Raw genomic sequence first — 26,716 nt, 5'->3', positions numbered from 1 at the left:
TGTAAATTATGTTATGTCAAAATTATTTAATAGATAACTACAAATTATAATTATCAGTTTTACCTTTTAATAAGTTAATTAGATTATTATTATTTTTTAACACATTTTATTGAGGTCTATGTAGGGATTCCACCATGGCCAAAATGTCCCATAAAACAAATAAACAGATGCAACAAAAATATCCTAGACTCCCCTCCTCCACCACCACCCTCCATCCACCTTCAAAAGGAATTACGGAATTAAAGGAAAACATCTTGACTGTTTAGCCCATAACTGTCCTTAGTTTGGTGTCGTACTGTCTCTTTTTGGTCATTGAATGTCTTAATTTCATCTTCCCGAAATTGGTGAAACTGATATAATGATGCTTAATCAATTCCTCTATAGTTCGTCTACGACTTCCATATCTTCTGGTGTTTATGGGAGCAACCCCTACCATTATAAACCACAATCTACATTCCCAAGCAGTGTCCATACCCTTCTTTCATACCGATAGTGATGGAGGGCCCACCGCCCTCCACTCCTTGGCTACATTACGTTTAGCAAGCATCAGTCCTAGACTTAGTATGGAGATTTTATCATTATTCTCACCCACTTTATCCATAATGTGTAGGCGGGCCAATTGCGGGCTACATGGGATCTTCCAGGATAGGACTCTGCCCAAACATGCGACCAACCCCCCCAAACCCCCTCAACACTGGACAGCTTCATACCTTGTTGAAAAATGTGCCTTCCTCTGCACCGCAGCAGAGACTTGCGGGGCAGGTAATCACCCCCATACGCCATAGGTGGTGATGCATTAGGTAGACCCTCTGGCGGTACTTAAATTGAATCAGCCAGAGCCTTGCCACTATGGCCGCTCTTCTGGGGAAACCTAGGATCTCAGTCAAGTATTCATTCTCCAATGCACCCACATAAACCTCCCATGCAGTGGGTAAGGCTCTGGGTTGGTTAGAGATTAGGGTCTGGTAGACTCTAGCAATTCTATGGTCACCCAGGTGCCCCATAAGAAGTTTGCCTTCTAAGGGATTCAATTCTGGAAGGTCAAGCAATTCCCTTATGTGTGGGGGCAGTGTATGGCAGAGCTGGAGGAATTTGTGGAACTAGCTGCAATGTAGCTGGAACTCAGTCTGGAGTGTCTGGTAGGACTTCAGGACAGTGCCTTGCATGACATCTCCTAATGTGGAGATCCCGATAAGATCCCATTTCCAGAATCCCCCTCATGTGGCTACTTGCAGAAGCATGGCTCCACACCAAGGTGGCATCTGTTCCATCAGTCTGCCCGACCATTTCAGTCATCAAAGACTCGACCGCAAGAAATCCAGGACCACTTTTATCATTGGGGGAAGAGTAGCACTTTCCCCACCTCTCATATAAATATGCTGGCAATGGAATTGCACCCAACGCCATTTTGTCAAGAGTGAATGCAGGGTCTCCCTGTGTAACATCCCACCAATCTAGAAGGGGGGCGCCTGGTAATATGACTAGACATTAGCTGCATGCCCTACAGTATGTTGATTGGAAACATTTGCTGAGGGCCACGCGGGGATTACCTCCATCCCATAAAAAGGCATTGAGGACGGGGTTCCGTTTATCAAACCATTGTCACTGGATAATAAATGGGAAATTTAGAAGTTCATAGAGGAATGTGGGCAATTAAACCATCTCAAAAATCGCAGACTGTCCTATTAAGGACAGCGAGAGCCCAGACCAAAGCGTTATATCATCTTTCAGATGAGTGACTTTTGGTCCGATAGTGGTGTTCCATGCGACAGTCACCATCCGGGAAATATAAACACCTAAGTATTAGAACCCATCAATGGCCACGTGTATACCTGCAGCCCAATTGAGTCGATGTGGGCTGGGGCCCACAGTGCATATCGTGGATTTGGACGTGTTTAAGCAGAGGCCCGAGGTCCCCCAAACACTAGGATTATGTGCAACAGCCAGGGTCCAGTTGTATCCGGCACTGTGATGAAAAATAAAATGTCATCCGCATTTAATGCTATCCTGGTCAACCGCCAGTTAATTAGGTTAATAATTATGTAAATTATATAATTGCTAACAATAATATTTAAATTCATTAGTTGTATTAAGGTTTAATATTTTATATAATAAATAATGTTATAGCAATGTTCTTTTTTAAATAATTTATCATGTTATTTTTTTCCTAGACTTATTTTTATTTTTTTGTTGGTGTTTGGGGTTTAAGGGAAAAATGGTGTGAAGTGTTTTGAAATATGTATCTTTTTAATGTTTTTTAATTGGTAAATACTTTTTATTATTATTATTTTATAATCTTTAATCATTGATATAAATTTTAAAATGGTAACAATATTATACGTTTTAACTTATTTGTTGAAATATATTTGTATTTATTTCTATATCAATACTTAGGGCCTGATTAGGAGTTTGTCGGTCGTCCCGTCAACCTCCAATGTAGCGGTCCTAGGAAGACCGACAAGCCTGCAGTCTCTCGCCTGTCGGATTATGAGTGTAATCCAGGTCTGGTGGTGCAGCTTGGTGGTGTCACTGTGGTGGTATGTTTAGCCTTACAAGCCTACTGCTGTAACAAGGTCACGAATCGGAAATGGCAAGAGCGTACATAATCTGTTAAAGGCTTTACATCTACCTGCCTGATTACAGTTGTGAAGTGTGCTGCACACCCCAATGGAACTCTGTTACTGTGAGCAACAGGTATGCAGATGAAACTGCAATATGTTATAACCTGATGGCTTGTACCTTTAATGGGGAGCACCACAATGAAAGGCAGGATGAGACAAATTGCAATCTGTTGTTAACCACATTTGATATTTAGGAGGAAGTTAAGAGTTTACAGGAGGAAGTGTCAGAAGCAGAACAGCACAGATGAATTAGAGCAGGTTGCTTCAAAAGAGATGAGGATGACATTTGGGTTTCAGGAGATGGAAGACCTGTGTTGCCAGATAGCTTGTTACCTCCATTGGCTAGACATTATCATGGACCTGCACATGTAGGTAGAGAATCCATAGTGTGGTTGTTCAGGCAAACCTGGTTCATCCCTAGGTTCAGATTGATAGCTGAAGGGTTGTGTCACAGATGTGTTGTATGCCAGCAGCATAATGTGGGTAGGAGAACAGTAGTAATCACAAGTCACACAGGGAGATCGATCAAGAGGTCCCTTCAACAGGACTCAACTGGATTTTATTGAGATGCCTGTGTGCAATGGGATGAGATATGTCTTAGTGATTGTGTGCATCTTCTCGCTTTGGGTTGAAGCTCACACGACCAGGAGGAATGATAGTCTCATAGCTGCTAAGTTTTTATTGAGAGAAATAATACGATGCTTCGGGTTCCCGACTTCTCTGGAGTCAGACCGAGGAACTCATTTTAATAATAAGTTCCTGAAGATGCAGCCTCTGTATGACTGGCAGCATTGCAAGTCATACAGAGGCTGCATGCAGCAGTTACTGACCGGAGGCTTCTGGAATTGTGGAACAGGTCAATGTGACTTTGAAATCCAGAATGGCTAAAGTATGTGCCTCAAAATCTCTGAAGTGGCCTGATACTTTGCCTCTTCTGTTGATGAGCCTACGCTGTACTCAGGATAGGAAGACAGGATTCCCACTCAATGAAATAATTATGGTGAGAGCCATGAGACTGCAAGCTGTGCCTGCGAATATGCTTGTGAACATTACAGATGACATACCTCTTGATTACTGCAAAGGACTGGCTGATGTAGTGTGTTCTGTGTCTTAGCAGGTTAGAGAGGCTATAACCCTTCCTCAACAGGAGCAGAGCCAAGACCTCAGTCCAGGTGACTGGGTTATAGTGAAGAAGCACGTGTGTAAGTTGTGCTTGGAATCTCAATGGCGAGGTTCCTACCAGGTCATCTTGGTCACTGCAACAGCTGTGAAGTGTGGCTATCTCCCCAATTGGATGCACGTCACCCATACTCACAGAGTCCCTTGATGATATTACAGCACCTGTCCCTGAAGTGCCGGTGGTTACAGCGAGACAAAGTGAGCAGGTTAGTCAAGCTGTTGGGGACCAGCACGAAACTGGGACAGCACGTTTGGCCTAAAGGGGGCCTGAGAGGGTGAACAGTTGAAGTCAGTACAGAAGGGTCCCATCCTGTAGTGTTGACTGCGCCAGATTCAGACCCTGACGAAGTGCCTAGTGCAGCAAAATCTTGAGTAGCGTCTGGAGACCAGTGGCCAAGAAGACAGGAGAGAGGGAGACACAATTTGTCCCACACTACGGACGGAGCCGCCATGACGCCCAATTACTTTTCTCATTAATTTACTTGTTAGGCACACACTCGCTTACGACCACCATCATACCTATTCATGTTTATTTCGAAAAGGCATTGTGTACTGGTGTGAATTTTGGAGCAACCACTTTATCCAGAGGTCCCCAGCTCCTATAAATACAGTGAGACCGAGCACAGTGGTGCCGGTTTGGAATTATCACCGGCCCCACAATTACCCCATATTATTTCTGCACCGGACAGTCCTTACTTACAGTCCTCGTACAGCACCACCACCATGGACCACGTTGTTGAATACACCTTACCGGTTTTCAATTTTCATCTAGTTAAGTGATCACCCTTTTCATTGGTACTACCATACAACCCTGAAGAGTCAGGAAACTACCTGTTTCCCTGACGAAACACGTGTCGGCTGGCTGCGCTGTACAAACTGTATTAAAAGAACAAAAGACGCCATCCAAGAATTCTGTGCTGTATTGTTTCAATTTACATTTTGTTATAACCTTTTGTGATACTATATGTGTGCACGGGAAACGAGCATATGTATATGTTGTAGTTTTGGGACTACACAGATTAAGGGGTTAAAAGGTTTCCCCTTCCCAGTTAGCACCATAGCCTACGCATAGACTCATAGACACCTACGATAACTAGCAGAGCGCCATACTTCCAATATACTAAAACCTTGTTCACACAGCTACAGTTTGCCTGAAGTGCGTGTGCCATACACTATCCCATAAATTGCTGAAGGATCTGGACTAAGTGATAATGAAGAGGAAGGACCAGCAATAAGGAAATCAAAGAGAGCTAGAGTACTCTGTTGGAGGTACTCCTCACCTGAATGGGCATACCTAGCTGTCAATGACTGGGAGAGACATTTTGGACGTCATGCTATAACAATTCACATTCAATTGAGCTTTCTTGAAGTGAACTTTATGGCTGAACTGAGCTTTGAAATTGTATTGCCACTAAACGGCTGAGTTAATCTATACAAGATGTGATCATTAGTGAGTTTGAATTTCTCACTTATTAGAAAGAACGTAATTGATTTTGCCCAAACTACTAAGAAGAGTATCAAGACCAAAGTCTACTGAAGGTTAGTATGTTTGTCATTTAAAAGAAAACAGAGCAGGGCTAACAAAATTTCACCAAGCCCAGAGTCTGCTGAAGGAGTGTAAGATTGTCAACTAGAAGAACACCGAGCAGGGCTAAGAAAGTCTCACGAATATCCTTTGTACATATTTTGCTGGAAAGACACTTGAACTTTGATTTACTGTTTGTGCAACTGGAAACAAACTGAGCAGACGGTGCTGCATTCTTCCATTTAAATGGTTTAACCCCAGAGAACTCAAGGAGTCCAGCCCTAATACTGGTAGGGTAGACAAAGAGGCTTATGTGTAGAAGTATTTGTCGTTGTGACATTAGTATTAATTGCCTTACTTATGATGTTGAGTTTATCCCACCTTTCGTCTGTAGAGGAGTTTAGGTCTACAAGTGCCCTCAAACACCAATTCCTACTGACAGTACTTTGCCTTTAATAGATGAAAAAGACTTACATATGGATGAATCTAGAGGAGACTATTCATTGACTATTTACTCCAAATTGCTTTATGAATATGTTGACACAATGGATGCTAGGAGTTGCTATGCCTGCATACAGTAGTTTATTGTTGAGCCTATTCTGTGGAAAGAGACATCCTCAATATTGTTACTCGAATCATGACATTGTTTTTTCAGAAGTTCCTGTGTTGAAGCATTTGCGTCGTCAGCCTGATGTGATAGTGGGACATTTCTTTAGATCCACCATGATATTAGACACTGTTTATGCGCATTGACATAATTTAACTTGTTCCTTAACAGGTGTAAGAAATTCATAGATTCAGTAGAAGACAGACGAAGAGATATATTGACTACAGCAGCAAATTGTTAAAAAAAAACGAATGGGACAAAGAGGAAAGTGAGCATAGGCTACTAGGAAACTTAGCACCATTAGCTCGAGATTGTCAACACGCACGCAAGCAACCTGGGCTTCATACTGGACTCTTCCCTCTCGATGACCAGACAAGTCAACGCCGTCTCCTCATCGTGCTTCAACACCCTACGCATGCTCCGCAAGATCTTCCGATGGATCCCGACCGAAACCAGGAAGACGGTCACCCAGGCACTCGTCACCAGCCAACTGGACTACGGAAACACCCTCTACGCCGGAACCACAGCCAAGCTACAGAGGAGACTCCAACGCATCCAGAACGCCTCCGCCCGACTCATCCTGGACATCCCCCGGCGCAGCCACATCTCCGGCCACCTGAGGGACCTGCACTGGCTCCCCGTCAACAAGAGGATCACGTTCAGGCTCCTCACCCACACACACAAGTCTCTCCACGACCTGGGCCCCAAGTACCTCAACGACCGACTGACCTTCTACACGCCCACCCGCCAGCTACGATCTACTAGCCTCACCCTCGCCGCCGTACCACGCATCCGAAGAGCCACCGCTGGAGGCAGATTCTTCTCCTACCTGGCGGCCAAGACATGGAACTCCCTCCCCATCCACCTTCAACTGACCCAGGACCATCTCGCCTTCAGGAAACAACTCAAGACCTGGCTGTTCGAGCAGTAGCGGACCCCTTCCCCCAAGCGCCTTGAGGCCCCCCGGGTGAGTAGCGCGCTATACAAATGCTATGATTGATTGATTGATTGAACACAAAGGGAAATTATGCCTGTTCATTACAAAATCCACAGCAGACAAAAATTATGTGAGAAACAGTGAATGTAATCATACTTTTGAAGTTCGTAGAAATTGGCGTTTTTATTTGGATGGAGCAGATCCTGCTTTCCCTGGAGTTTATTGTAATTATGGGAAAACTGCATATTACAGGTTACCCAAGAACATATTACATGGGAATAGTTTATCCGAGAATCTATCATGTGGGACATCTTGATGACCCAACACGGGAAGAAATTGTGAGAACTGAGGTGAAATTGTGAGAGACAACTTTGGTGGAGTGATACTGAATCCACATAAGAATTCTTTCCATAGTAGTTGATAAGTTTGCCACCAGTACAGCTGGAGAATTGTTTGTGATCAGATCAATGGGTGTGCAGAATAGACTTGCATTAGATGTCTTTCTCGTAATAGAGGGCGGAGTCGTTGGATGTTAAAAGTTCAACAATCTTGTACATACATTCCAGACAAAAGTAAGGACTTGAAGAAAATATATTAGGACCATTACTGACTTAAAGAGACATTTGAAAGGATTAGAAGCAACATGTGTTTAGGGAGCAATAGGGAATTTTTTTTGTGCTACAGGCAAATGATTTGAAAACGTAGGAAATGGAATTGTTGGATGCAACTTGAAACCTTTAGTGATAGCTGCTCTTTGTGGATTATTCTGGTTTGTAATATATAAGGGATGCAAACGTGCACAAGTGAAAAAGGGACTGCAGAGATACAGAGCAGACATTGAACTAGAAAATAGACAAAGCAAATGCTATGGTGATATGAAGTTTCTGGAGGAATCTTGAAGAAAGATGATGAAAACAACCAGATTGTGATTTCTCCATCTGATAAAAGATTTTTTTCTTAATGTGAGGGCTTGACTAGCCATCAGAGGGGGGATTGGAGTAGCATAATTTTGGCTCAATACATCACATATACATGACATAAATGTGCACTTAGCACATGTTTCTTGTGTGGCCCAACTCCATTACTGTAAAGTGTTGCACTTGACATCATTATTGAAGTGTATTCATTGTAGAATTAGAGAATTAAATAAATAAAAATACATTTATATAGCACTGCTTATTACCCGTGAGGGTATCCAGGCGCTGTTCGTGGGCACAGGAAGATTAGGCGTTTTGCCCAGAATCACAGGATGTTGAGCAAACACTGAGACTCGAACCCGGATCCCCAGCTCCAGAGTCAGCAGCTCCGGCCACTGTGCCACATCCACTTGTGCCATAACCATATTAAATTTTATATTCTTTGGAGACTTGATGGATATACCATCCTCACCTATTTAGAATGTTTACTTTAGAAACAAAATGATGTATGTAATGTGTGCATTAGTGTTTAATATTTTTTATAGTCATACTTACACACAAGTATTCAAGATTTAGTATTTGCCATATATAATATGAATCTAATGTCCTGACATTTTATCTTCATTTTTGTTATTAAGTGCACACGCATACTAAGGTGCACCTTTGATTTAGTACTTTAAAGTTGTCCTGACTAAGCCTGTTTTCCATTTTGCATTAAATACTGTTTTCCCTTTCCTGCTTGAATGTCCTGCAGGTATAATTCATATGCGTTGGCATACTGATAGCTTTGTTCCTCAACATCATTCTCTGTCACTTAATATGTTTATTTATTGCATTTTAAAGACAAATTTACACAAACAGATCAAAGAAGTAGTGGAACAAGGCAAATACATACATCATGATTTGACGCACTGTGTCTCAATCGGAAGGCCATTATTTCTCCATCTAACTTTGCCATGGAGGTTGTAGATACTGGGGGCATAAGGAGCTCTGGGGGTGGAGTTAACAGGGATTACAAATGGGTTCCTGATGGTTCGCATGAAAACGAGAAATTACAGGAACGATTGGTAAGTCTGGTCCTGAATCCCCTGGTAGTTCTTCATATTTTCTGGTACTTCACCTGGAGAATCTACCTTCTTGTAATCTCAAATCAGCCAGTAAGTGCTGTTAGTGGCTATATTGGGAAGAATGTGGACCATGAAATGAGGCCCACTGTTTTACAAATTCTAAAAAGGAAGAAGTTGAAGTTGGGCAGTCTAGAAAGGTAACAGGGATTAAAGACAAGAAAAGCAGTTCTTAGAGAGGTTTCAACCTCCTGCCATCATTTTTAGGTCTGGCGTTAGTCAAGACCTTTTGATTTACTAAAATGATGACCCATATTTATTATGGGTTTGAGTCGCCCTTGCGCCATGCAAGGAATCGCAAGGATGACACAAAATCTTGAAATATATTTATCGAGCCACGCAAGGCCACCTTGCGTGGCTCTGCATGGCTTGGTTAAAGTGGAGTAAAGCAAGGCAGTGCAAACTGCTGCCTTGCATTACTTTGCCCCAGCGAGGCATAAAATGGGTGGATTGTGGGTGTTTCCATGCATGTACCCATGTACTTTGGCGCATTACCAGATTTACTATTAGTGGTAGATCTGGGAAAGTTTCTCAATCATACACCTTCCCAGGATAGGAGAAATATGTTTATTACCCCTCATTTTTCCCTCTTTTTCCCTATTCTGCTGCACATGTAAAAAGAGGAAAATGCCTTTGAGATTGTTTTTGCGCAGAAAGGTTTCCTTCCTGCATAAAAACAATCCTGCCTACAACGCAGGCACCGTTGCACCAAAGTGCAAGGGTGCCCATGTTGCCGTTAAGCAGCCAAAAGTTCGCCAGTGCTAGGAAAAATGCGCTGTCACTGTTAATTATGGTACATTCTTGCCCTTTCCATTTCATGCAGCGTAGTGCGGGGCAGCAAGGTGGCTTGCTGTGTTACATGCATTTTTGGAAAATATGGCCCTATATGTATAAAATACTTATAGGATTTCCCAGCCATACCCTCTTCATCCATTGGTCTGTTATTGTGTCATTCACATTTTAATTCCACCCACTACAGCATACAGCAGGGGCAATGAGCCAGCCTCTTGAGCCATTGAATAACAACATTCTGCTCTTTCACACAAAGTAGTTCACTTCAATGCAAGGGACTTATATAGAAATGTATGCTTTTTGGGTCCAAAAAATAGTTTAACTTTTACCCAATATATTTTTAGACTGACGAGGTCCTGGCAGCTCTGCCAACAATAACGTTTTGCAAAAATTAGGACCAAACAAAACAAGTACAACAAAGCAAAAAGGCTATCAACCTTTACCTAACTCATTTTTTTTGCGTATGCACTCGTGTTTTAGCATATACTGCCTGTTAGAACCCGGGATGTCAGGTCACCTAGGGTAGCCTGGCCTAGGGGTAAGACAAGCAATTCTAGAGGCACAAGTGTGAAGGTTGCAGACCACCCAGCAGTAAATCCACGCAATAACACTTAAAAAGGACGCTACACCAATTTGTTAGGAAAATATGTACTGGTTTATAAAAATAATATACTCTGTTCTTCGGTTTCCAAATATACAGCTTAGGACATTTCAGTTTATCTTAGAAATAGCAATTACACCTTTTAAACTGCTAAGCAAATTATCAATTAGCTTCTTCAGTACATTACATTTAGATGTCTTCAAATCAGTAGTTCCACTTCCAGAGAGGTTAACCTGTTTCAATAATTATTATCAATAACACATTGAATCAGACACCAACATTAATATTTTACATTCAATCTGTAAATACTCCTGGAATGTGTAATTGGACTCCAGCATTAATTAACTTTAGCTTCCATAAGGTGCCCTTAATCTTCCTCCCACAATTCCTCTCACCCTCCTAACAACTAAGCAGTCACTGTGAGGGTTCAGATCCACAAGAATTTCACATGGGCTTTAGCAGTCTCTAAGAGGAACTGTTATCTTTATTTACTCAGCAGGCCCACCTCTTCTACACAGCTGAGGGTAATGACCAGAGTTAAAGCTACCCCCACGTTCTCCTTACTGTAGCGTGGAGACGATGCTTTCCCAGTCTCCACGCGTCGCTGCTGCTCTGGGGTTCCTCAATAGCTCAAATTGCCAAGTTCACGACTCCACGCCCAGCAAGCTGCTTACTCGGCGCTGGCGTGGGGAAAACGTTAATTCCCAATTTCCCCCGGTCTAAGGACGTCTCCGCGGCTGGCGCCTAGCCCCCGTACACACCCTCGTGGTTAATTCAGCCGAGGCTGAGCTGCGCAGGCAAGCGCTGGTTCCGCTCACGCCTCCTCTGCCGGCTCCTCCTCACAAAGCCCGGCGGCTCCACTAGGCATGCGCGGAGAGCGAGTGTCTCCCCGCCGGAGACCGCGCTCCTTAGGAGACACCTCTCCTCGTCTCCGCCCACCCGGAAACAGACCGGGGTTTCCACAGATCCGCTCCTCACCTCAGGATTTTCAGCCTCTGCTCCGCCACGGCGCCGCTCACCTCGCGCCGGTAATGGGGCAGAACGGCCTGACAACTCGCCACCTCCGCTCCCTCAGCACGCACACGCCGGCTCCAGAGCAGAGCGGCTCCTCGACCCACTACCTCCACTGCAACAGGTAGGGAGAAGGCACGGTGGGGATATAGCGCAAAAGGGGGGGGGGTTCCCAGCAGGCACGCAACACCCCATTAACGAACTGGGCAAGGGGGGGGCACCAGGTTTAGCCCTCCTCCGCTTGAAGGAATCACAGCAGAAGTCTGTTTACTGGGCAGAGGACTGCACCCCGCAGCGCTGCAGTCTCCTTCTCCTGTAGACTCCCCCTGTGTAATTTAGACAAGGGGCAAGCTAGGTGCCCAGGGTCTCCAGTAACCCTCAACAGCGGGGCCAGGACAAGTAACCCAAAGGGGGCAGTGTGGCAAATCAGTAAGGCAGCTTCCCAGTCCAGGAGGTCAACCCTATGTCCAGCCTCTTCCCACCCTTAGCTACAGCCTGTCCTCCAGCTGACTCTCTCAGGTAGACAAAATGGCTGCCCCGCATTCCGCCTTATATAGGCTGACCCTCAGTGGTCCAGAATGGACCAGAAGGTTCTGGAACGCCCTATACTGGTCTATGGGCAAGTTCTGGGTTTGGCAGTTAAGGCAGTTGGTAGCCACCATTTTGTGTGGTTCCAACTTTTCCTGTCAGAACAGGCCTCTGGGCCTGAGGTGAAAAACTATGAGGGGGAAAAAGAACACCTATCCCCTTGACCAACACCTATAAAAAGTTAGTGGACAAAAATTAACAAGGGTATGAGGGGCAAAAAGGGGACAAAATAAATAATAAATTGGAGGAACTACGCAAAAAGCCAGACAGGTCTAACACGCGTCCCCCCCAGCTGAAAGTGGGGAGAACTACCCAACCCCTTGGGAGTCCTCATCACTAAGGCGGAAATACCTGGAGAGACCGTCTGCATTGGCGTGGTCCACTCCAGGCCGATGTTCCACCCGGAAGTCCATTCCCTGTAGGGAGATGGACCACCTCAACAGCTTGGGATTTTCCCCCTTCATTTGCATCAGCCAACGAAGGGGTCGGTGGTCAGTCTGAACCAGGAAGTGCGAGCCAAAGAGGTATGGCCGCAGCTTCTTCAGAGCCCACACCACCGCAAAAGCTTCCCTCTCAATTGCACTCCACTTCTGTTCCCGGGGAAGCAGTCTCCTGGATAAGAAGACTACAGGCTGATCCAGGCCCTCTTCATTTAGTTGCGATAACACTGCCCCAATGCCATGTTCTGATGCATCCGTTTGGACAATAAACTCCTTGGAGAAGTCTGGGGCCCTCAGGACCGGTGCTACACACATTGCCTGCTTCAACTTTTCAAAGGCTTGCTGACAAGCCTTCGTCCAAACTACCCGTCGAGGTTGTTTCTTGGAGGTAAGCTCCGTGAGGGGCGCTACTATAGTGCCATACCCCTTCACAAAGCGACGGTAGTAGCCTGTGAGGCCCAGGAAAGCTCGGACCTCAGTCTGTGTCTTGGGGGGTTCCCAGGCCATGATTGCCTCAATCTTTGCCTGCAGGGGCTGCACTGACCCCCTACCCACCAAGTGTCCAAGGTACACAACCGACCCTTGCCCAATCTGGCATTTACTGGCTTTGATGGTCAATCCAGCTTGTTTCAGGGCCTGGAGAACTGCTTGCAAATGTTGCAAATGGTCCTCCCAACTGCTACTGAAGACAGCAATGTCATCCAAGTAAGCAGCAGAGAAACTCTCCATTCCAGAGAGGACCTGGTTCACCAGCCGCTGAAATGTGGCAGGGGCATTTTTGAGCCCAAAGGGCATCACACAGAATTGGAATTGTCCCTCAGGCGTGGAGAAGGCTGACCTTTCCTTTGCTCCATCTGTCAAGGAGATCTGCCAATACCCTGAAGTGAGGTCAAAGGTACTTAGGTACTGGGCAGCTCCTAGCCGGTCAATTAACTCATCCGCCCTCGGGATCGGATGAGCATCCGTCTTTGTAACTGAGTTCAGTCCTCGGTAATCCACACAGAACCTCAGTTCTGGTGTGGTGCCTGGTGGGGTGGCTTTTGGTACTAGCACCACCGGACTGGACCAAGGGCTGTTGGAAGGTTCTATCACTCCTAGCTCTAGCATCTTGGCAACCTCTCCATGGATGCTAGCCTTCACCTTGTCTGACAGCCTGTAGGTTTTTGACTTCACTGGGGGCTGTCTCCTGTGTCCACATCATGGGTACACAGGTGGGTTCTTCCCGGGACAAGGGAGAACAACGAAGAGTACTGCTCCAATACCTGGCGGCAATCCTCTCGTTGCTCAGGAGTTAGGGATGGGGAGAGAATCACTCCCTCCACCGACCCATCCTTCTCTTGGGATGAAAAGAGATCAGGGAGAGGCTCGCTTTCTGCTTCCTCGGCACCATCCGTCACCATCATCAGGATGACCTCTGGCCTCTCATGGTGGGGTTTGAGGCGATTGGCATGCAGCACCCGTAGGGGCTGGCGCGGGGTCTTGAGATCCACCAAGTAAGTGGCCTTACCCTTCTTTTCCAACACCTCAAATGGGCCTGTCCAACGATCTTGAAGGGCACTTAGCTCTCCAGGTTCCATCACCCACACTTTTTGGCCAGGCTCCAACTCCACCAGGTGAGCATTTTGGTCGTACCGTTCCTTCATTACTGCCTGGCTGGCCTCCAAGTTATCAGAAGCCTGCTTCCACAACTTTGCCATCTGGCTCCTAAAGGCCAGCATGTAGCTCACCACATCCTGAGGAGGCTTCCTGGGAGACTTTTCCCATCCATCCTTCACCAGGCTGAGAGGTCCACGCACAGGGTGCCCGTACAACAGTTCAAAAGGGCTGAAGCCCACTCCCTTCTGCGGCACCTCTCGGTAGGAGAACAGCAAGCAAGGCAGGAGGACGTCCCATTTCCTCCGTAGGCTCTCAGGCAGACTTCTTATCATGCCCTTCAGGGTCTTATTGAACCTCTCAACCAATCCATTCGACTGGGCGTGGTAAGGAGTGGTGAACCGGTAAGTCACTCCACACTCCTTCCACATCGCCCGCATGTAAGCCGACAGAAAGTTGGTCCCCCTGTCAGACACAACTTCCTTGGGGAATCCTACTCGGGTAAAGATTCCCATCAGGGCCCTAGCCACCACAGGTGCAGTAACAGTCCTCAGAGGAATGGCCTCTGGATAACGTGTGGCATGATCCACCAGAACCAGGATAAACCTGTGACCAGCTGTTGTTGGTGGATCTAAAGGCCCTACAATGTCGATGCCCACCCTTTCAAAGGGGGTGCTAACGACTGGAAGTGGTTCCAGGGGAGCCTTCAGCTTCACCCCTGTTTTCCAACTGGCCTGGCAGGATACACACGTCCGACAGTAAGTGTTGGACGCCACTTTCATTTGAGGCCAGTAAAAGTGGAGGACAAGCCGAGCAAAGGTCTTGTCCTGGCCTAAGTGTCCTGCCAAGGGTATTGCATGAGCCAATTCCAGCAGAAAGGCTCGGTATTGCTGCGGGACCACCAAGGCCCTTGATGAGCCAGGTTGGGGTACCTTGGGTTCACTATAGAGGAGTCCATCCTCCCAGTAAATATGGTGGTGTCCCGTAGCATCACCTGCTGCCTGGGCTTCAGCCTGACGCCTCAGTCCCTCAAGGGTAGGGCACTCCCTCTGCTCTTACAGAATTCCTCTCTGGTAGGTCCTCCCTCCACATGCCACTCAGCAGGGATGGGTAAATCCTCCAGAGAGTCTACTTCCCCCTCCATGGACTCCTGGCCCACCACCGCAGGTGGCCGATCTGTCACATGGGGCGTGGAAACCGAAGCAGGCTCTTCCTGTCTCCGGGTCTGTCCCTTTTTGGCAGCGGGTTGGGCCATTGTTCCAGGCTCCAACCCAGGCGAACTCCCTCTCCGGGCAGTCGCAGACCGTGTGCTTGCACAGGCCCAGTCAGGTGTACCCAGCATCGCAGAATGCGTCCGGTATTCCACCTCTCTCCAAGTGTTGTGCTCCATGTCATTCCCCAACAGACAATCGACTGGCACGGCAGGGCTTACGGCAACTCGAAGTGAACCTGCAACCCCCTCCCACTCAAAGGGAACCTCAGCCACTGGATAGTAGCCCATTCTGCCGTCAGCCATCGCGGCGGGGTGGAGTACATTGGGAACCACCTGCTCTGGAGACACCAGTTGACTCCTCACCATAGTCATACTGGCTCCTGTATCTCTCAGAGCCTCCCCTCTCTGGCCATTGATGGTGACCCATTGCCCATACTTTGTAGTATTTGGGGGCACCTGGATCTTTGGAACCATCTCCCGCTCTCCCAGGGACACTAAGGTGACACCCGCCCACTCACCCCCCTTATCTAAGGGCAACTCCTCCCCGAGCGCTACACTAGCTACTCCCGGTGACTTTCCTCCGGTGGGAGGGGGTGGTCTCTTTGGGCTTCTGACATCTCCCTTATAATGTCCAACACCACCACACTCAAAACAGTGGAGAACCCTTGGCTGCTGGCTTTGGCCAGGATTAGGGTTTCTGGGCGGGTTTGCCTTAGGGGTGAAACCTGCTCTCTTTCCTCGGAAATTATTTTGGGGACCTTTGGAGAACTCCTTCTTTTTATCTCCCCCCTCCTTCTTCTGGGGGGCACCCTGTTCGGCTTTTTGAGAATCCCCTCCAGTCCCCTTTGAGGACACCCGGGTACTCGCCCAAGTGTCCGCCTCCTCTGCAAGCTTCCGGGGATTGGTCAGCTTGCTGTCCACCAGGTGTTGGCGCAACTCGGGAAAACATTTCTCGAGGAGGTGTTCTTTCAAAAATAGATTGTACAGCCCCTCATAATCCTTCACCTCGCTGCCCTTGACCCAACCCTCCAAAGCTTTCTTGGCGTAGTCTAAGAAGTCTACCCAATTCTGGGTACTCAGTTTGTGACTTCCCCTGAATTTCTGTCTGTACCTTTCAGGGGTAAGTCCAAACTTCTTTACCAGTGCCACCTTCATTGTGGGGTAGTGGGTTTGCTCATCCTGCTCCAGAGCCAACAAGGTGTCTCTGCCAGCAGGTGGCATGTATTTATACAGCCCACCCCCCCAGTGAGTTTCTAAGATCCCGTGAGCCCTTAAAGAAACCTTGTATGCGGCTAACCATTTGGCAATGTCATCGCCTGTGGTGTAACTGGCAATGACATCCTTGGGTAGATAGGGTCTGGGTTCCCTGGTATTCATCTTATTTTCGCTGCCACCGTTATCTGGATTAGGAGACCTTCGTATTAAGGCTTGTAGGTCTAGCTCCTTTATGGTTCGTTTATGGGCTAACCTCCTGTCCTCCCTTTCCATATCCATCCTAGCTAATTCCAACTTCATTCTCCTCTCCTCCCTCCTATCTTCCAGCTCGGCTTCAGTTAAACCCCTCTCTGAGACGCTGCTGCCCGCCCTCGAAGGTGTCCTGGGACCTGTCAGCAGATTCCCCCTTCCAGCTGGTTCAACATTGCAATCTCAAGGACAGTGTCCCCGTCACTCTCTTCGGTATCTGGTTCTTCCACTAAATGAGCTTCCACCCATGCCCTTATGCTTGTCAGCAACTCGCCTTTCCTGGCACCTTTGTTAAAGAATACCCCTTGTTGCTGACACCATTCTTTGAGTTGGGTCACAGTATAGGATTCTAGCTCTTTAAAATTCAATTCCATCTTTATTATGGAATAAAATAAACACTCAGGAGAGAACCAAGAAGTGTGACCTGAGGTTAACCTCCACCCACCACCAGAAATAAATTTGGAAAAAACAAAATTCAAATTAGGAGGGCCGCAAGGAGAAAACGCCTAGTGTAGGTCAATGTATTGCGTTGAATTACTAATGAGTAGCTGCAACCAAGTCAGAATCCCACCGCTAGGCACCAAATGTTAGAACCCGGGATGTCAGGTCACCTAGGGTAGCCTGGCCTAGGGGTAAGACAAGCAATTCTAGAGGCACAAGTGTGAAGATTGCAGACCACCCAGCAGTAAATCCACGCAATAACACTTAAAAAGGACGCTACACCAATTTGTTAGGAAAATATGTACTGGTTTATAAAAATAATATACTCTGTTCTTCGGTTTCCAAATATACAGCTTAGGACATTTCAGTTTATCTTAGAAATAGCAATTACACCTTTTAAACTGCTAAGCAAATTATCAATTAGCTTCTTCAGTACATTACATTTAGATGTCTTCAAATCAGTAGTTCCACTTCCAGAGAGGTTAACCTGTTTCAATAATTATTATCAATAACACATTGAATCAGACACCAACATTAATATTTTACATTCAATCTGTAAATACTCCTGGAATGTGTAATTGGACTCCAGCATTAATTAACTTTAGCTTCCATAAGGTGCCCTTAATCTTCCTCCCACAATTCCTCTCACCCTCCTAACAACTAAGCAGTCACTGTGAGGGTTCAGATCCACAAGAATTTCACATGGGCTTTAGCAGTCTCTAAGAGGAACTGTTATCTTTATTTACTCAGCAGGCCCCACCTCTTCTACACAGCTGAGGGTAATGACCAGAGTTAAAGCTACCCCCACGTTCTCCTTACTGTAGCGTGGAGACGATGCTTTCCCAGTCTCCACGCGTCGCTGCTGCTCTGGGGTTCCTCAATAGCTCAAATTGCCAAGTTCACGACTCCACGCCCAGCAAGCTGCTTACTCGGCGCTGGCGTGGGGAAAACGTTAATTCCCAATTTCCCCCGGTCTAAGGACGTCTCCGCGGCTGGCGCCTAGCCCCCGTACACACCCTCGTGGTTAATTCAGCCGAGGCTGAGCTGCGCAGGCAAGCGCTGGTTCCGCTCACGCCTCCTCTGCCGGCTCCTCCTCACAAAGCCCGGCGGCTCCACTAGGCATGCGCGGAGAGCGAGTGTCTCCCCGCCGGAGACCGCGCTCCTTAGGAGACACCTCTCCTCGTCTCCGCCCACTCGGAAACAGAGCGGGGTTTCCACAGATCCGCTCCTCACCTCAGGATTTTCAGCCTCTGCTCCGCCACGGCGCCGCTCACCTCGCGCCGGTAATGGGGCAGAACGGCCTGACAACTCGCCACCTCCGCTCCCTCAGCACGCACACGCCGGCTCCAGAGCAGAGCGGCACCTCGACCCACTACCTCCACTGCAACAGGTAGGGAGAAGGCACAGTGGGGATATAGCGCAAAAGGGGGGGGTTCCCAGCAGGCAGTCAACACCCCATTAACGAACTGGGCAAGGGGGGGCACCAGGTTTAGCCGTCCTCCGCTTGAAGGAATCACAGCAGAAGTCTGTTTACTGGGCAGAGGACTGCACCCCGCAGCGCTGCAGTCTCCTTCTCCTGTAGACTCCCCCTGTGTAATTTAGACAAGGGGCAAGCTAGGCGCCCAGGGTCTCCAGTAACCCTCAACAGCGGGGCCAGGACAAGTAACCCAAAGGGGGCAGTGTGGCAAATCAGTAAGGCAGCTTCCCAGTCCAGGAGGTCAACCCTATGTCTAGCCTCTTCCCACCCTTAGCTACAGCCTGTCCTCCAGCTGACTCTCTCAGGTAGACAAAATGGCTGCCCCGCATTCCGCCTTATATAGGCTGACCCTCAGTGGTCCAGAATGGACCAGAAGGTTCTGGAACGCCCTATACTGGTCTATGGGCAAGTTCTGGGTTTGGCAGTTAAGGCAGTTGGTAGCCACCATTTTGTGTGGTTCCAACTTTTCCTGTCAGAACAGGCCTCTGGGCCTGAGGTGAAAAACTATGAGGGGGAAAAAGAACACCTATCCCCTTGACCAACACCTATAAAAAGTTAGTGGACAAAAATTAACAAGGGTATGAGGGGCAAAAAGGGGACAAAATAAATAATAAATTGGAGGAACTACGCAAAAAGCCAGACAGGTCTAACACTGCCGCAAATAATATGTGGCATAACGCCTTCCTCTCTGGCTGATGGGTTTTCAATTACTAAGAGAATAAGGCGCTCATTGCTACTAGCCTCAGAAACACATGACACGCAAGGGAAAGCACTGCCAGCCCTCTCAAGAGCTAATATCAGTTATGAGGCTCAGGTATGAAATTGATGTCAGTAAATGATACGCCATGCACTGAGATGTTTCATTTAAGCCTTGAAATTACATTATTGTCATGGTGATTCCTCTGCCCGCCTGAATTGCAGCGATCCTGACTGTTCTCTCTGTATCTCACTGTTCGCTCCCATTACTCCGAAGCAAGATTTCTTCCCACTCTGCTCGTTTCAAGAAGAAATGTCACCTCGACCTGCCCTGAACAAAACCATACAAGACTAAAATACATTTACAGAAATCCAGCCACAACAAGAAGAGGGCAGACGCAAACGCCAAGCTATTATGTTTCATTGGTTGTGTACTGGGTCTGAACATATATGTTTTGAAAGTACAACAAACATTTTGCTTCTCTACTCGAAAATAGGACATTTGCTAGTTTAATTTTTTTGGAAGGGACAAATGTTCGTCGATCATTTGATGCAAGTTAGAAAAGGAAAACCCATAAAGATTAGTGGAGCATAATTGTTGCAGAGAAAACTAGGATTTAGTGGCAAGAAAATATATATATTTTAAAGCTCTTGCCCCCTGTGCCGCCCGCAGGTGCGTCACTTTTAAAATGGGAAAATGTGGCGTACCGGCGGTGCAAGGGGCTTGTAAATAAGCCCCGGTTTGTTTTTTTGGCAAAGCCTGCAGAGGGCGCTCAGTGATCTGTGAGCACCATCACCACACCCACCACTTATCAAATCACCAATCAGGTAAGGAACAGTTGAACAGTGGGCGGGTATTAGAGACGCAGTACATCACAAAAAGAAAACGAGAAAAGACTTCCTTGTAGGAATATCAAACATTAGAATCCCACTGATCAAGAATGGGTTTGTACACCTCTGTCCCGCTGTTCAAGCACTCAGGTGTCTTGGTGACCGTTGGTTGCACAAAATGATCAGTAAGTGCATTTAGTCCATAAATATACCTCCGTTAGTGGCCATATAGACTGCGCATGGTTGTCATTGCCACAGCTGTTTGCTTGCTGCGGTTACCTTCCTGAGTCCCCGTTAGGGCTCTTCCTGATGTGCTAATTTCTATGTCTATTCTTTCTTCAGTATAAGTGGTCTCCAACCCCACCCTTGCCTTTCTTCTGCTTTCCAGAGTCTCTTAACACATTCAATAATCAATAATACCTTTGTCTCCATTACCTCTGTAGAATTACCCACTGCCGTAACATAAGCCCCCGCAGCCCCTTGGGTGCGGAAGGCCCCCCCGAGCTCCAGGGAGCCCCCTCAGCAAAAGTGCTAGGCGGTGGGCCAGGGAGGGGGGCCTCATTGTGTACTTTGCAGGGGGGGGGCACTCAGGTTTCGTTACGCTACTGGGATTACTATTCCAGCTATTCTCTACAGAATATTTTTTACAGTGACCTCTACATCCACTTATCTCAGCATTGTTTTGTGACTAAAGATATAGGGTGTCCTGAAGAAGGCGTGTCTCATGCATTGCCTTTATGAATTTGAATGTCTGGATAACATCTCTTTATTTAAGCAATACTGGATCCCCATTAAAACGCCCATTGCTTTCTTTAGTAACCACTGTATCTCTGTATGGAAATCTCTTCTCTCCTATCTCTTGATGTAGAGTGAGTGAGTTTCATGGACATTATGGGCATTGTTTGAAACTGTCCCGGGAGAAGGTCCCTCCAAAAGTCTTGAGTTAGTTTTACATCAGAACATCATAGGCAAAAATATAATCTGAGAGAAATATTATGTCCTAAACATCATTTGCATTTGTAGATTTTCTAATAACTCCAGTGAGGTGATATTTTTGCAAATTATATTTATGACATAATACTACTGTATGATGTTATTTTGGCTATGGTATTCTGGTACCATCCCCCTTGAGTTTATAGCTTGTAAGAAATGAGATACATCTGTTTGTGTGCACCCTTTGTGAAGTTAAAAATAGTAAATCTATACATCCCTATATACACTTACCTTTCAATATGTTGTCCCTCGATATTTTGTCCGTGATATTAGTGTGCAACAGTATGCTTGTACTCAATATTCCACAGTGCAATCAACATGTAATGAGTTAGCTGGAGTCACCTCTCCCTGTCACCTTTCCCGATTAGATGGTGCGACAATATATCATTCACCTATATATAAGCAAAAAGTCGAAAATATTTGTGAACACAAAACAAAAGGAAAAAGTAATACTTCAACATATGTTTGTGCAGATGAACCAGAACTTGCATTTTGCAACGCTATCTTCCTTTGGTTCTCTTCCCAGCTTCTAGTCCTTCCGTTGCCTCCTTGTTGATGAACAGGTTATATATGCATTATCCATTTACACTTTCAGAGGCATTATCACAAGTGACACAATTATTTGGGGAGGACATGGCCTGGCAGTTCAAGTTGGACTGTTCCAATTAGGCGCAGGGTCAAGACTGATTTACATATGGCTGGGTCCAAGCTAGAATGGCATGGTGAGCAAAAAAGCGATAGATTTAGGCCCAGATCTCTGTACTGGGGTGAATGTATGACATTGTTCTGTATTCTGTCCATCAGTTGTTCTTTTTGCATTCGTCACCCCGAGTGGGATGGATATGCCCAGACGGGGGTCATGGCTCTGAACTGGGGTGAATGTATGATATTGTTCTGCCTTCTGTCCATCAATTATTCTTTTTGTATTTTTCACCCGAGTGGGACGGGTATGCCCAGACGTGGGTCCTGTGCTCTCCATGCCACTGCTCTCCATGGCTGAAAGCCTCAAAACGGTCCTAGGATGATTGTTTTCAGTCCAGGGAGGACCTGGCCTGGCAGTTCAGGCTGAACTGTTTCGATTGGGCGCAGGGTCAGGACTGATTTGCATATGGCTGGGTCCAAACCGGAATGGCACGGTGAGCAAAAAAATGAGGGATTAACAGGCACATGCATCAAGGTAGGATTTTGCGTGTCCTTAATTGCGATAATTAAGGAATCGCAATTAAGGACGTGTAAAAGCCTATGCATGTTGGAATCACTGTAAAAATAGCGATTCCTACACATTCCTTATTTGCGAGTCGCAAATTGTGAGTCGCAAATAAGAAATGGCTTCCCATTAATTTCTATGGGCCTACAGGCCTATAGGTATGGATGGGAAATTAAATACGCAATTTGCGAGTACCAATAGGTCCTCGCAAATTGTGCATGCAATTTCAGGTTGCAAGGGTGTCAAAAGGACACCCTGTTGCACCCCTGAAATTGATCTGTGCACATGTGTTGGGCATGTGTGTGAGCAACATGAAACTTTGAAATATGCACAAAAGTGCATTTTTCAAAGTTTTTGCAAATTACCATGAAGTTCAACTTCATTTGCGCCCCCTATTAGCGAAATTGCTGATTTTTTTTACTTTAATGCATTGCATTTAAGGAATCTCAATTTGCAATTCCTTAAATGCAATCGCAATTTAAGTAATCGCAATATAGAGATTACTTAATTTGCGATTTTTGCATTTGGGATGATACATCCCAAATGCAAAAATACCGGTCGCAAAGGGGCAGATTCCGAGAATCTACCCGTTTGCGACCAGTTTTTCTTTTGATGAATGTGCCTGTTAGGCCCAGATCTCTGTACTGGGGTTAATCTATGACATTGTTCTGCATTCCGTCCATCAATTGTTCTTTTTGCACAATTATTTTAAATAGCATGTCCGTCCATCAATTGTTCTTTTTGCACAATTATTTTAAATAGCATGTCCAAATTCTAGTTGGACAATTACTGCAGTATGATATATATATCTTAATTAACATTAACATCATCTTATTATGAAAGAAAACATGTTTTCTTTTTATCATTACCATGAGATTTCTGATCTGCACAGGCTCTTAGTTCTTAGCTTTGTCCTAACAATTTTGGTATTTTCTTTACATATTGTCTATTTTAGTTTCTGACTGATTCTTAATATTAATATTGATTAATGTGTCTATTTGTGCATCTCCTTTACTATTCATTAAACCTCTAATAAACTTTAGGAATTTGCATAATATTCCCTAAGACTGCCTTTATTTGTTTGTTAAATCCATCTACATAGCATTGTTTTTTTTTTTGTTTTTTTTTTGGTAATCCTCATATATCACAGATGGAACTCTTGATGGGAAACTGGCTCCTCCATGCACCACTGGTCATTCTGTACCGGCCCTTGTTAATTTCGACCAGATGCAATTTGGTTTGCCCGTACCCTCAAGTTGCCACTGCTTTCCCCTCCAAACTCCTCTTTTTGCCGATCTTTGGGCGCCCCATGCTACTTAGGAGATCGGGGAACCAGCAGGACTCCAGACAAATCATTGGAATACCAATCATCGAGATTGCCATGCCGCCATGGCCGCCCAAACATTCGTCTCGCTTCTGGGATCACATGCCACATCTGATTTGCTCGTTATCATAATCTGCCTCAGGCAGTTAGCAAAGGTGGGGGGAGTTGGATCTTTCCACACCCTGCAGATCTCACGCCTTGCTAACAGGATAATGTAGAATACAAATTTCGTGGGAAGATCATTAACCTGATAGTTCGTGACTAGCCCAGACATTATTGTAAACCTTGGGACTGATATAGACATTAAGAGGACTTCTTCTAGAAATTCCCTTATCTTACTCCAATATTCCACCAATTCCGGGCAATCTACGAACATATGTACATCATCTGCTTTCAGAAGGCCACACCTTGGGCAGTTGTAATCTATGTTTGAAAACTTGGCCAGTTTTTTGGGAGTTATATAAACCCTGTACATAGTGTATATATGATTCCTTTTCAGAGCTGCAGGCTTGATAACGGCGTTTAACACCCTGAAAGAGTCGTGCCAGAAATCCATGAAGGACCCACTAGCCGGGGTAAAAGCGTTGCACCACAATTTGCTGATTTCAGCCTCCGTAACATCCTCACCCTCTAACAATGCCGAATACCAAAAAGATATTTGGCTCTTCCACTTACCCCTTCTAGTTACCGCTTCAAATTTGGGGTTAGGGGGATTTTTTTCTCCGGGTGTCACAGGTCTCGTTGCCCACCAGCCTGATAGCTGATAGTATTTAAACCGCGTCAGAGATCCCCTAGTTAGATTCGACAATATATCCCAACTTAAAAGTTGGCCATCTCCCTGCAGGTCTCCCCAGCTCTCCAACCCTGCCTGCTTCAATGGTAAGGATAAATGATCACTTAGACAGGCTGGAAGGCCTGGTGAGTCCCATATAGGTGCCTGCGGTGCATAATAAGAAATATTTAATTTGTTCCTTACAAATACCCAGTTTTTCAAAGCTGACCTCAAGATCTTCAACCTCACTTTTTAAAAAAAGTTTGGGTCCCCAAACTTATACAGGAAAAAAGTTAATCCCTGAGGTACATCTTTTAACAAGGCAGAGAATAGCAAGCCCATCGATGATTCGTCCAGACGGCCCGCCATGGTTCTAAAGTGCTTAAAATGAAAAGCGTGGCAATACAACAATAGGTCAGGGAAGGCGAGCCCTCCTGTCTTGAGACCTCTTCTTAGTTTTTTCCACGCTATTCGAGGACCTTTGGCATTCCAAATAAATGAACCCAATTTTCCTTGGAGTTTTTTAATTAAAGGTACTGGAAAAGATAAAGGGATAGCATTAAATAAAAAAGTAATTTTAGGAAGGACTATCATCTTCAAGAGGTTCACTCTCCCGTAGATATTTAAAGGTAGTGAGGACCAGCGTTGTAACAGAGCGATTGTGTCTTTCATGACCCTTTCTAGATTGGTTTTGGGGATTTCTTCAATCTTATTGACCAGATGGATTCCCAAATACCTCATTTTATTCTTTTTCCCCATCGAGCTAATCTGCTGATTCCATTCCATTATTTCCGTTTTTTCAGCATTGATAGAATACCCTGAAATATTACCAAACCCCTTAGCTAGATCTAATAGTCTGGGTATTGCTACATCAGGATTTATTGTATACATTAGCAAATCATCAGCATACAATGCCAGTTTCAACTCCATATCCGCGATCTTAAAGGGTTTAATTATTGGATCCGCTCTTAACAGACAAACAAAAGGCTCTATATACAAATCAAACAAAAGGGGGGATAAGGGACATCCCTGTCGTGTGCCTCGAAAAATAAAAAACTGCTCAGTCAGGGAACCATTTACTAGAACCTTAGCTCTCGGGCTGAGTATAGGAGCTTAATGGCAGTTATGTAACTCATAGGAAAGCCGAATTTTTCCATCGCCATCCAGAGGTAGTCCCAGTCCACCTGGTCAAAAGCCTTTGCGGCGTCGACTGCTACTATGGTCAGAGGCTGCTTCATTTCTTGAGCAACATCCATCGCTGCCACAACTTGAAAGGTCAACTCGTTGAGCTGCCTATCCGGGATGAAGCCCCTTTGGTCACAATGTACCACCGATTTTACAACCTTTGCTAATCTCGTTGCCAGCACCCCCGAGAATACCTTATAGTCCACGTTTAGTAGTGAAATGGACCTATAGGACTCTATCCTACTCGGGTCCTTATTTGGCTTCAACAGTAATGTGACCGTCGCCTCCGCCCATGACCTAGGGACCTGCCCCCCCAAGAGTAAGATTTCGTTAAACAATAGAGTCAGAACCCCTATAATCTGCTCTAAAACGATCTTGAACAGTTCGACCGGCAGCCCATCAGAACCTGCGGCTTTGCCCTTAGCCATTTTCACCAACTGAGCCCTGACTTCCCCTTCCTTGATTTCTGAACTGAGATAAGACCTGTCAGAATCCGACAACTCAGGGAGCTGTACATTTGCAAACCACGATTCTGCTTGTTGCCTACCCAGAGAGGGGTTAGTTCCGTATAAAGACTGCATATATCTCTTTGCTTCTTCCCTGATGAGGTCATCCTCGTTGATTTTTTCCCCTGTGCTTGTTAATACCAAACTGTCTATCTGGTTTCTAGTTCTGTCCGCTCGAGCCTTCCAAGCTAGGAGACGCCCACACTTCTCACCATAGGCAAACTGTTGTAGATTACTTGTGTCCCACTTTTCCTTCAGAGCCTTATCCATCCCCACTTGGAATTCTGCTCGCAAACCGTCCAATTCCCTCTGGAGTAGTGGCCTGTTATCCGACTCCTCGGCCGATGCCTTCTGCAACTCCAGTTCCTTGAGCTTGATTCTCAGAATCCCAGCTTCTCTTTGCTCTTTCCTCAGACTGTTCCTCCTGATCATCAGGGTTGTTAATAAACCTCGGGAAAAGGCTTTATATGTTTCCCACACAATTTGTTTACTTGCCGATCCAGTATTGACCCTAAAGAACTCTTCAGACTGGATCACTAGGTCCTGTCTGATCCCTTCTTCCAGTAACAATGTCCGGTCCAATGTCCATCTCCTTTGTTGTTTTTCCTGTTTTAATTTGACCACCATTTCCACCATTGAATGGTCTGACAGAATTGCCGGAACATATGCTAT

Source organism: Lissotriton helveticus, chromosome 4_1 (genome assembly GCF_964261635.1).
Source record: "Lissotriton helveticus chromosome 4_1, aLisHel1.1, whole genome shotgun sequence".
In the NCBI taxonomy this organism is placed as follows: domain Eukaryota; kingdom Metazoa; phylum Chordata; class Amphibia; order Caudata; family Salamandridae; genus Lissotriton; species Lissotriton helveticus.
This window is presented reverse-complemented; position numbering follows the sequence as displayed.